The 9,324-nt window shown below is 50.0% G+C and overlaps 1 long non-coding RNA gene and 1 other non-coding gene across 2 annotated transcripts; one reads left to right on the plus strand and one right to left on the minus strand.

Annotated features, from left to right (window-relative positions):
* Window positions 1-1,514: 1,514 nt before the first annotated feature.
* On the minus strand, window positions 1,515-1,616 carry LOC142872031 (U6 spliceosomal RNA). Its single transcript, XR_012920278.1, has one exon. It is a non-coding gene; the product is annotated as a U6 spliceosomal RNA (small nuclear RNA).
* Window positions 1,617-5,125: 3,509 nt separating this feature from the next.
* On the plus strand, window positions 5,126-8,602 carry LOC105882162 (uncharacterized). Its single transcript, XR_001159106.3, has 3 exons — window positions 5,126-5,445; window positions 5,762-5,859; window positions 6,685-8,602. It is a non-coding gene; the product is annotated as an uncharacterized LOC105882162 (long non-coding RNA).
* Window positions 8,603-9,324: the final 722 nt, after the last annotated feature.

The following is a 9,324-nucleotide window of genomic DNA, read 5'->3' on the forward strand; positions in this document are numbered from 1 at the left end:
GTGTGCCTTTTCCAAGGGTGGGTGGCTCATTTCTGCCATCTAATCCAGCTCAAAATAGCATTGAATCAGACTTCTGGGAAGCCCTGTGCTCCCGAGTCTGTGGAAAGCAGTTTAAAAAGACAACACTTGGGAAACCAAGGGTTCTAATTTGCTAAGACGGGACAAGATGCAGAGCCCTGTGACATCAGAGGAAGAAATAGTGGGCAGGGATAGGTATGGAAAGCGTTAGTGGTGCGAGGTTCAGGGCCTTATGTGGGTGTCCTTCGGGGAAGTCGGTGGGCTGGACGGGTGTGGGGTTATCCTGGGAGATACCACCAGGTGCAAAAGGGCTGTGGCTGGTTACTTAAGCCACAAACACCACAACCTCCAACTTCCACATTTTCCTTCAGGCTGAGAACCTGAGCTCTCTTTTTTTGTTTGTTTGTTTTTGAGACAGGGTCTTGCTCTGTCACCCAGGCTGGACTGCGGTGGCATGATCATAGCTCATGGTGACCTCAAACTCCTAAGCCCAAGCAATCCTCCTGCCTCAATCTCCCTAGTAGCTGGGATTACAGGCGAATGCCACCATGCCTGACTAATTTTTTTATGTTTTGTAGAGACAGGGGTATTTGCTATGTTGCCCAGGCTGGCCTCAAAGTCCTGGCCTCATGTGATCCTCCTGCCTTGGCTTCCCAAAGTGCCGGGATTACAAGCAAGAGGCACTGACTTATTTAATTAATATTGTTATTGAGGGAATGGATTTGTTATCGTGGGAGTGGGTTAGTGATGAAAGGATGAGTTCAACCCTGTTCCTTTTCTCCTCCTCCTCCTCCTCCTCCCTCTCCCTCTCCCTTTCCCTCTGCCGCACCCTCTCTCTCTCTCACCTTCTCTCTCTTGCCCTGCTCTCTTGCTCTGCTGCCTTCCACCATAGGTGACACAGCAAGAAGGCTCTCACCAGATGTGGGCCCATCAGCCTTGGACTTTTCAGCCTCCAGAACTGTAAGAAATAAACCTCTATTGTCTGTAAATTACCCAGTCTCAGGTATTTTGTCACAGCAGTCCAGAAGAGACTAAGACACCATTAAATATAAGACTCCTTGTGTGCTTTCAGAGGGCTCCCTTTCCTTGCAACTTTTTGGGAACAGATGTACTGAAATTGAGATGTAAAAATCAGGAGGTGAGTTAGCAGGGATCAGACCATTTTCAAGGATCATGTAAATTACAAAATCCCGTATTACTGCAGGTGCCAGAATTGTTGGAGATGGAACTGAGTGGAACTAGGAACATCTGCTTCAAAAGGTTTGGCATGTCCTCAAAACATCTGGCATCCCTTGTTAGCATGAATGACCTCACTGAACAGCTGCCTTCGAAGGCCCTCTAAGCCACCTGACCGAGCAGAGGGCTGGGGCCTCTGCGGCAGGAAGTCTTGGCTCTACTTCTGGCTCTGCCTTACACAAAATGGCCCACCTTGGGCGACCTTCTGGCCTTTCTGGGCCTTGGTTTCTTTCTTTCTTTCTTTTTTTTTCTTAATTCTTTAAATTTTTTTAAACCTTTAATTTGGGTCATCCTTGCTAGGGGCCATGCTAATCTTCCCTGTATCGTTCCAACTTTAGTATATGTGCTGCCAATGCGAGAACGGACTGGTTTCTTTACTGTGAAATAGAGATCATTATACCTCTATAAGGGAAAAAACGAACTGTTTTTTTTTTTTCTCTTTTTCTCCCTCATTCTCAACAGAACACTTCCGTGACCAAATGTGGGGGATGGGGTTCCCTCCAACAAACAATTCTCCAGCACCAGCTGGGTATCCTACAATTTAATTCAATGCTGACACCATGTCCCTGGAGTTAGAGTCAGATCCCACAGGTTAAAGGCTCAGTCCCACACGACTGTCCCCAATTGCACTTCAGATGCCAATTGCACATTCAGGCCTCTGGAACTTCTGACCAACTGGCTATGGATTGGAGGTTCCCATGACCCCCGCTTCGGGTTCAGTCATTTGCTAGAGCGGCTCACAGAACTCAGGAAAGCACTTTGCTTCCATTTGCCAGTTTATTATAAAGGGTATGCTGAGCAGCCAGATGGAAGGGCAGCACCTGGCGGGGCCTGGGGGAAGGGCACAGGGCTGCCCTGGAGGACGCACCACCCTCCACACATGCCGCTCTCAGGAAGCTCTCCAGACCCCACAGCTCTCAGGCTTCATCACGTCCACACGATCGATTATTAACTCCATTTCTAGTCCTTCTCTGGTCTCTGGAGAATGGGAGGTGGTGCTGAAAGTTCCAGGCTTCTAATCATGGCTTGATCTCTCTGGTGACCGGCCCCACCCCAGAGCCCACCACTAAGAATCACCTCCTTAGAACAAACGATGCTCCTATCACCCACCAAAGTCTAAGGGATTAGGTGCTCTGTGTCAGAAACCAGAGTCAAAGACCAAATGTTAGAACAAAAGAAGCCCCTAGCACCCAGACCGTTCAGGAAATTACAAGGGTTTTAAGGAGCGCTGTGCGGGGAACCAGGGGCAGAGAGCACGGATATATTTCTTATTCTGTCACAGTATCACAGCCTACCTTGTAGGGCTCTCTTGAGGACTAGAGAATGTAAGTGGCTCCCAGTGGGCACTTAGTAAAGAATGACTTTAAATATTTTAGACTTTGTAACTGTTGGGGTCACAACATCCTAACTGTATAATCTTCAGGTGGAGTTCCTTAGGTCTCTGGGTTCTATTCTCGATCAAGAAGGTCAACTTAAGAGAGCAACCTTTCGGAAGTCGCTGGAGAACAGACGGGCATTTGTAGAAGTAAGGAATTCAATAGTAGCACAACCTTCCAGCCAATCAGGGCTGAGGGCCTGAGACTCCCTGATAATGGATCAGTCTGAGGCCTGATCAGTGACAACGGTGACCTCTGCCCTGACACTGAATGAGGTTTTAATCCAGGAGGTGTGGAAAGAGCCTAATAAATGGGCTTATTCCATCATGTCAAATCCAAGAGTATGGAGAAAAATGCTAAGTTTATGCTTTGTGTACCCCTGGAGATGTGACCTCAAGGAAAAAACTAAACCAGACCTTGCTCTAATGGAAGATGGGACCCAGAGCCCCAAGCCAGTCCCTGACAGGCCCCTGCCGGACTCTTGCTCCTAGGACAGGGAGCAAGAAATGTTCCCAGGGAAGGCAGATTATCAGGCTGGATTGGATGCCCTTCTGAGAGGGAGCAAGAACCATCCTTTGTACTTTAGCTCTTTCTGGCTCAGCGGACACCAAGCCAGGGAGCATAAAGTATGTTAGTTTCATAGGACTGCAGAACAAAGCACCCCACACTAGGTATCTCAAAGTGACAGAAATTTATTCTCTCACAGTTCTGGAGGCTAGAGGTCTGAAATCCAGGTGTCATCAGGGACATGGTCCCCTGAGACTCTGGGTAGACTCCTTCCCCACCTCCTCCTGTCTTCGGGTGGTGGCTGTCATTCCTTGGCTTGCAGCTGCATCACTCCAGTCTCTGCCTCGGATAGCACAGGGCATCCTCCCGGTGTGGCAGTGTCTTCACTTGGCGCCCTCCTTATAGGGACACCAGTCATATTGCACAGGGGTCCACCCTAATGACCTATTCTTAACCTGCAAAGACCCTGTTTCCAAATAAGGTAACACTCACAGGTACTTTGAGTCAGGACTTCACAGTATCTTTTTTGGGGAAACAGGCCAATCTATAACATACGGTGAGAGTGATACCTTTCATAAGCCTTGAAAGGTCATAAGCTGAGTGTGCCGTGACACAGGCATTCCACCGTATGCTGGGAAGGAGGAAATTGGGACAGCAAGTTGCTGGTATAGCTACCAGGAGCCTTGCACACATTCATATCCTTTAATCCAGTGACCCACTTCCAGCTAGAGGAAGTCATCAAAAATGTTGATAAAACTTTATGCACACAAATAGTCATCTTAATATTTTTGTTTATATAATTAATTATTGGGAACAGCTTCAACATCCAACAGTGAGGGAATGGTTATTAAAATAGGCACGTCCACACGATGGAGATATTATACAGCCTTTACAAATGATATTTCCAGAAAAAAATTAATGACGTAGGGAAAAATGAAATAAAATTATATATTCAGTATGTTGTCAACTTTATAAAAAACACGCCAGGAAGAAAACAACATACTATTAATAGCCCTCCCCACTTGGGAAGGGATCATGAGTGATTTTAATATTATTATCGTTATTATTTTATTCTTTTTTAGCTATCAGTCTTACTGGAATTTTATCATGATTATTATTATGACATTATATAAGTCCTCTGCCTTAGCTTTATATCCAAAGAGAAAGAAACTAATGTTATTTTAAAAATAGATACATAAATAATTTCCTGGAATGTACATTCCAGGAAAGTTCTGGCTGGGAGGGGAGCTGCCGCTGCCGGGTGTCCAGCTAATTCGAGTGTTCATAAGCCACAGCCATAACCCCACATCATAGTTGGGTGGCTACTTGCATCAGAATTACCAGTTAGGTTTGTTTAAAAATGCAGCATTTGCATTTTTACAGACTCTGCCCATTTGGGTTTGAAATCCCCCCTTTAAAGACAAGCTGTGTGTATCCCCTCCGCCCCTTCAATGCTCAACACTATGAAGAATACAACCAAATAGACAGAAAAGTTATTCTTTTTCTAAAAAATCCATTCTTTGTTGTACCTAAAGATGGGAAGTGGCAAAGCAAGTTATTCAAAATACTATAAACTTCATAATTGCATTTTATTTTGGAATCCAGTGGCGGCAGATTGCTCTTTTTAATTTGTCCTAGGCTAATAATTAAAATGAGCTGATAGTCCCAGAGTCTACACTAGCAAGTTTAGAATGAAGAAAGCTAGTTTACCCCATGAAAAAGTGAATATTCCATGTCTGGTTAGTTCAGAATTGTCATTATAGACAGGATTACTTTTAACTCACAACCTCGAGTTTCCTTTATTGACTGGTGTAGGGGAGTGATATCTGGGGACAACAGAAAATTCTCCACTTTAAGGTGTGCCCAGCTCAGGACAGGAATTGGCCGAGGAGGCCCTGCCAGCTCTGAGATGCTCCGACTTGTTGGAGCAAGGGGTGTTGTGACATGCTCTGAGGGGTCCCAACAGCTGTGCGATTAGCCGTGGCATAAGGAGATGAAATTCAACCCTGCGAAGAGGCAATCGCTGAAGGTATTAGTTCACACTTGTTGCTTCCGGAGTTGGTCATAGCTTCTTAGCTGGAAAGTCCCGGAGGGGGTCACATTCCCTGTTGAGCCTTCACACGGAGGCTCATGCACCAGGAAGCCATCTGCACCCCTCCCTCTGCCTGAGCCCCTGTTTGTGCCGGAGCAGAGTGGGAGGAAACAGGCTCCAGAGGGGCAAAGGGCTTGGCACTTACACAGCACCTTCCGTTTGTGCTTTGTCACGATCCCGGCTCTCTGGCAGGAGCGGATCTCTCAGCTGTGGGAGGTGAGCCCAGGATTGGTGGGGCTGTCGTCACCGGCTTACGGCTCAGGGAGGCCCTGGGCGATTGTGGGCCGGGGCTGGGCTTCTCGCAGCACGCCCTGTCTTCCTGCCGCATGGCGAGGAAGCTCGGGAGGCAGCTGAGAACCCATCCAGCAGAAACAATTTTTTAAAGGAAGCCCTGCATCTTTCACACACCGTGTAATTAACTCTCAGCAGAAGATGCCATGGATTCATAATGGGGGCCAGCAGCGGGGGAGGAAGGCTCTGACAAGCATGAGATTTCTCATAGGTTTTTTTTTTTTAATTTAATTTTTTAAAGGAACACGAACAGTTGCAGTTATAATCGTGGCCCTTCAGAGATGGTGTCTCCCAGCAACGAGCCAGAGCACGCTGTAGCCTGCCGTCTCCCCAGGCAGGGTGAGCTCAGAGGGCAGCCCTGGCTTGTCCCCAGTGTCCCAGGGTGGGTCTGCTGGCAGGCCTTGCTCTTCCAGCCTATCCCTGAGAGTAGGCTGTCCCCAAAGCCTTTTCCTCTCCATGACAGCTGTCCTTGGCAGCGTCCCAGCCCAGGCCCCTCCAGGGTGCCCTGCCCTGAGCAGGTGGCTGCACCCTGTGAGGAAGGGAGGCACAGCTTGGGAGGGAAGGTGGGGAGCCCCAGGGCTGGTGGGGAGGCTGGGGGCGGTGCCTGGCCAGCTGCCAGAACAAACGGGGCCAGCCCTCTCTTGGGCACAAAGGGCTCTCTGTGAGGGACACACCCAGCCCCATGTGGAATCTAGGAGGCTCGTGTTTCTTAACACAAAGGAGGCCATTCCCAGACGGACCTGGGTGTGGCCCATAGGCTGAACCCTGTGGGCAGTGCCCGTGGACTCCCAGGCACCCATCTGACAGCTTCAGTGCTCGTTACCATCCTCACAGGAAGGTGGAGAGAGGCCTGGGCAGGCAGCTTACCCGCGTACCCTGGGAAAGGGCCCTCCTGAGTGTACTCCCATCCCCCATTCTCTCCCTTCCCCCATCCCTCCCCCCCACGCACACACGTGTGCACACACACACCCTCGCATGAGAGAAGGTCCCTGACCTAACCACACTTACATTAGCCAAGCAGGCTGTGCAGACCCCTCTTCCACACCTAAAGCCTTTGCCACGGACAAATTAAACAAGGCCTGAAAGACATCTGGCAGGAAAATATGTAACGAGAGCCACTGTACTGACCCACAGGCAAAATGGTTATTTCTTTTCTGAATTCAGAGGTGCTCCCTGCCACTAAGTGCCTCCTCAGTGTGCTCCTGCCAAGCATGAAAGAGAGAGACAGAGAGAGAGCGACCTTTGGGTAGGAAACATGGCACGGAGGAGAGACAGAAACGGTCCGCACTGATGTGTCTTCCAGCCAAGCCTGAGGTTCCTCCGGGTGGCTGTGCTGGGTGGTGCAAAGGAACAGACAGACAGACTTGAACACTCTCTGGGCCTTGTGGGCTTTGTGTTTGAAAATGGATTTCTCAGGTCTCTTTAGTTCTTGGTCCAGGCCTAAAAGCCACAAGGCTGGACAGCCTTCCACCAGACCCGCCGCCCACCCAGCCCCGGAGGCCCCGCTGCGTGGGGGCTCTGTGGCTGTCGGCAGGGGAAGTGGCAGCACAGTCCCTCCCGGACCACAGCGGAGCTCCAGTGGTCATGGTGAAAAGTGTGGGGTCTTCCAACATCGAACCTTTCTCTAGCCTGTTTGTTCTGCTCTGTGAACTTTGCAGGAGACATTCACTGATTGAACGCGCATTTCTTGGGCACCATCTATGTATGCCAATAAATAAAACAACAAAATGTCCTGCTCTCTGGAGCTTCCGTTTGACACGGCGCAGAGGAGCTTTCCCTCCATGTTAGTTTTCTGGTGTGGCCATGACAGCATACCGTGGTCTGCATGGCTTAAACAACAGAAATTTATTTTTTCACAGTGCTGGAGGCCAAAAGTCCAAGATCTAGGTGTCAGCAGCGTTGGTTCCTCCTGAGGGCTGTGAGGGAGGGTCTGTTCCAGGCCTGTCTAGTAGCTTCTGGAGGTTTGCTGCAGCCTTTGCTGTCTGATGGTGTCTGCAGACGCACCGCCCCGTCTCTGCCATCGTCTTCGCGTGGTGTTCTCCCTGTGTGCGGGTCTCCTTCTGTGTTTGAATTGTCCCCCTTTTATACGGTTGCAGTCCTTGGATCAGGACCCACCCTAATGACCTCACCTTAAATTAATCTTTTGCAAAGACCCTATCTCCAAAAAAGGTCACATTCTGAGGTACCGGGGGTTAGGATGCCAACATATCTTTTTTTGGGGGGTGGACACAATTCAACCCACCACACCTTCTACAGAAAAGTGCAGGCGAGGTTGGTTACAGTGGCCCACGCCTGTAATCCTAGCACTCTGAGAGGCCGAGGCAGGCAGATCACTCAAGGTCAGGAGTTCGAAACCAGCCTGAGCAAGAGCAAGACCCAGTCTCTACTAAAAATAGAAACAACTTAATTGGTCAACTAAAAATATATAGAAAAAAATTAGCCAGGCATGGTGGCGCATGCCTGTAGTCCCAGCTACTCGGGAAGCTGAGGCAGGAGGACTGCTTAAGCCCAGGAGTCTGAGGTTGCTGTGAGCTAGGCTGACGCCATGGCTCTCTAGCCTGGGCAACAGAGTGAGACTCTGTCTCAAGAAAAAAAGAAAAGAAAAGTATAGGTGAGTATGCAGGACAGCATTTGCCCTTGAGGTATCTGAAGTCCCCTATTTCCACAAGGTCTCACGTGAATCCCTTGACTGGGAAGTCCTGGGCATGTGCCTTTTTCCTGCTGTAAGGGAGGCTTGGAATTTGAGTTTCTAGCTTCTACCTTGGGCATCTAATGTAGGATTGTCCTGCAATGCAGGAAGAGCATTCAAGGATTCATGCAGATGTGGCCACAAAGCACACAGAAACCTCCTATGCAGGTGCTCTCAGGTTTTCTCCAGGGATATCTAAGAGCAGAGAATGAGGAATCCAGCTTCAGTTCCTTCTGTCTCCCCTGAAGTGTCCATTAGTGTGTGCTGCCCACTGTAGGGGCCACGTGTTGCTGACCACAAACAATCTAGAAAATCTGGACAATGTGAGATGTTAGCTAACACCTACCATTTCATAAGCACCTACTTTGTGCCAGGCATTTTCCTAAGCTCTTTACACGCGTCACCCCATTTACTCCTCAACCACAGTTCCACGAGAAAGGACGGTTATTATCCCCCCCTTTCACAGATGAGAAAACTGAGGAACAGGGAGGTTAAGTAACTTAAGCCAGTAGGCGGGAGAGGCAGGATTTACAGCCCGCCACCTCAGTTCAGACTGAGAGCTTTACCACGGTGCTTCCTCACAGATGAAGAAGACGAGACATGGAAGAACCTTCCAGCCGATGTTCAGGGAAGGCAGGGGCATGCCGTGAAGCCATCGCCCTGCTGTCAAAGCACACTGTGTCACACTCCCCGAGCCAGGTGCTATTGGCACGCAGCACCCTTGCTGCCTTACCGTCTCCTGACAAAGTTCTCTGACCAAGTCCTCGGGAATCCTGGGAGGGAGGTGTGGGAAGAGGCCGTGGGGCAGGGAGGGTGGAGGAGAGCGCTGCAGCTGGGGAGCTGCAGGGCCGGCCTGGCCCGGGAGGCTCCCCTGCTGGAGGCTGAGGCGGGACTACGTCAGAGGACTCGGCTGGGTGGTGCAGAAGCTGGCTCCCCTGCAAGGGCAGGGAGGGCCCCACGCTGGGCCCTTGCCAGGGTGCTGCCACAGACCGGGCCGGCATGTTCCCAAGGCTTCTTCTACTGTGACCTAGAGGAACAGCTGGGCCTAGGAGGGGCCGCCCAGCTGGCAGGGCAGACCCTCCAAGCTGAGATGTGTTTGGCATGAGGCTGAGGTC

The sequence above is a fragment of the Microcebus murinus genome, chromosome 7 (genome assembly GCF_040939455.1).
Source record: "Microcebus murinus isolate Inina chromosome 7, M.murinus_Inina_mat1.0, whole genome shotgun sequence".
Lineage (NCBI taxonomy): Eukaryota > Metazoa > Chordata > Mammalia > Primates > Cheirogaleidae > Microcebus > Microcebus murinus.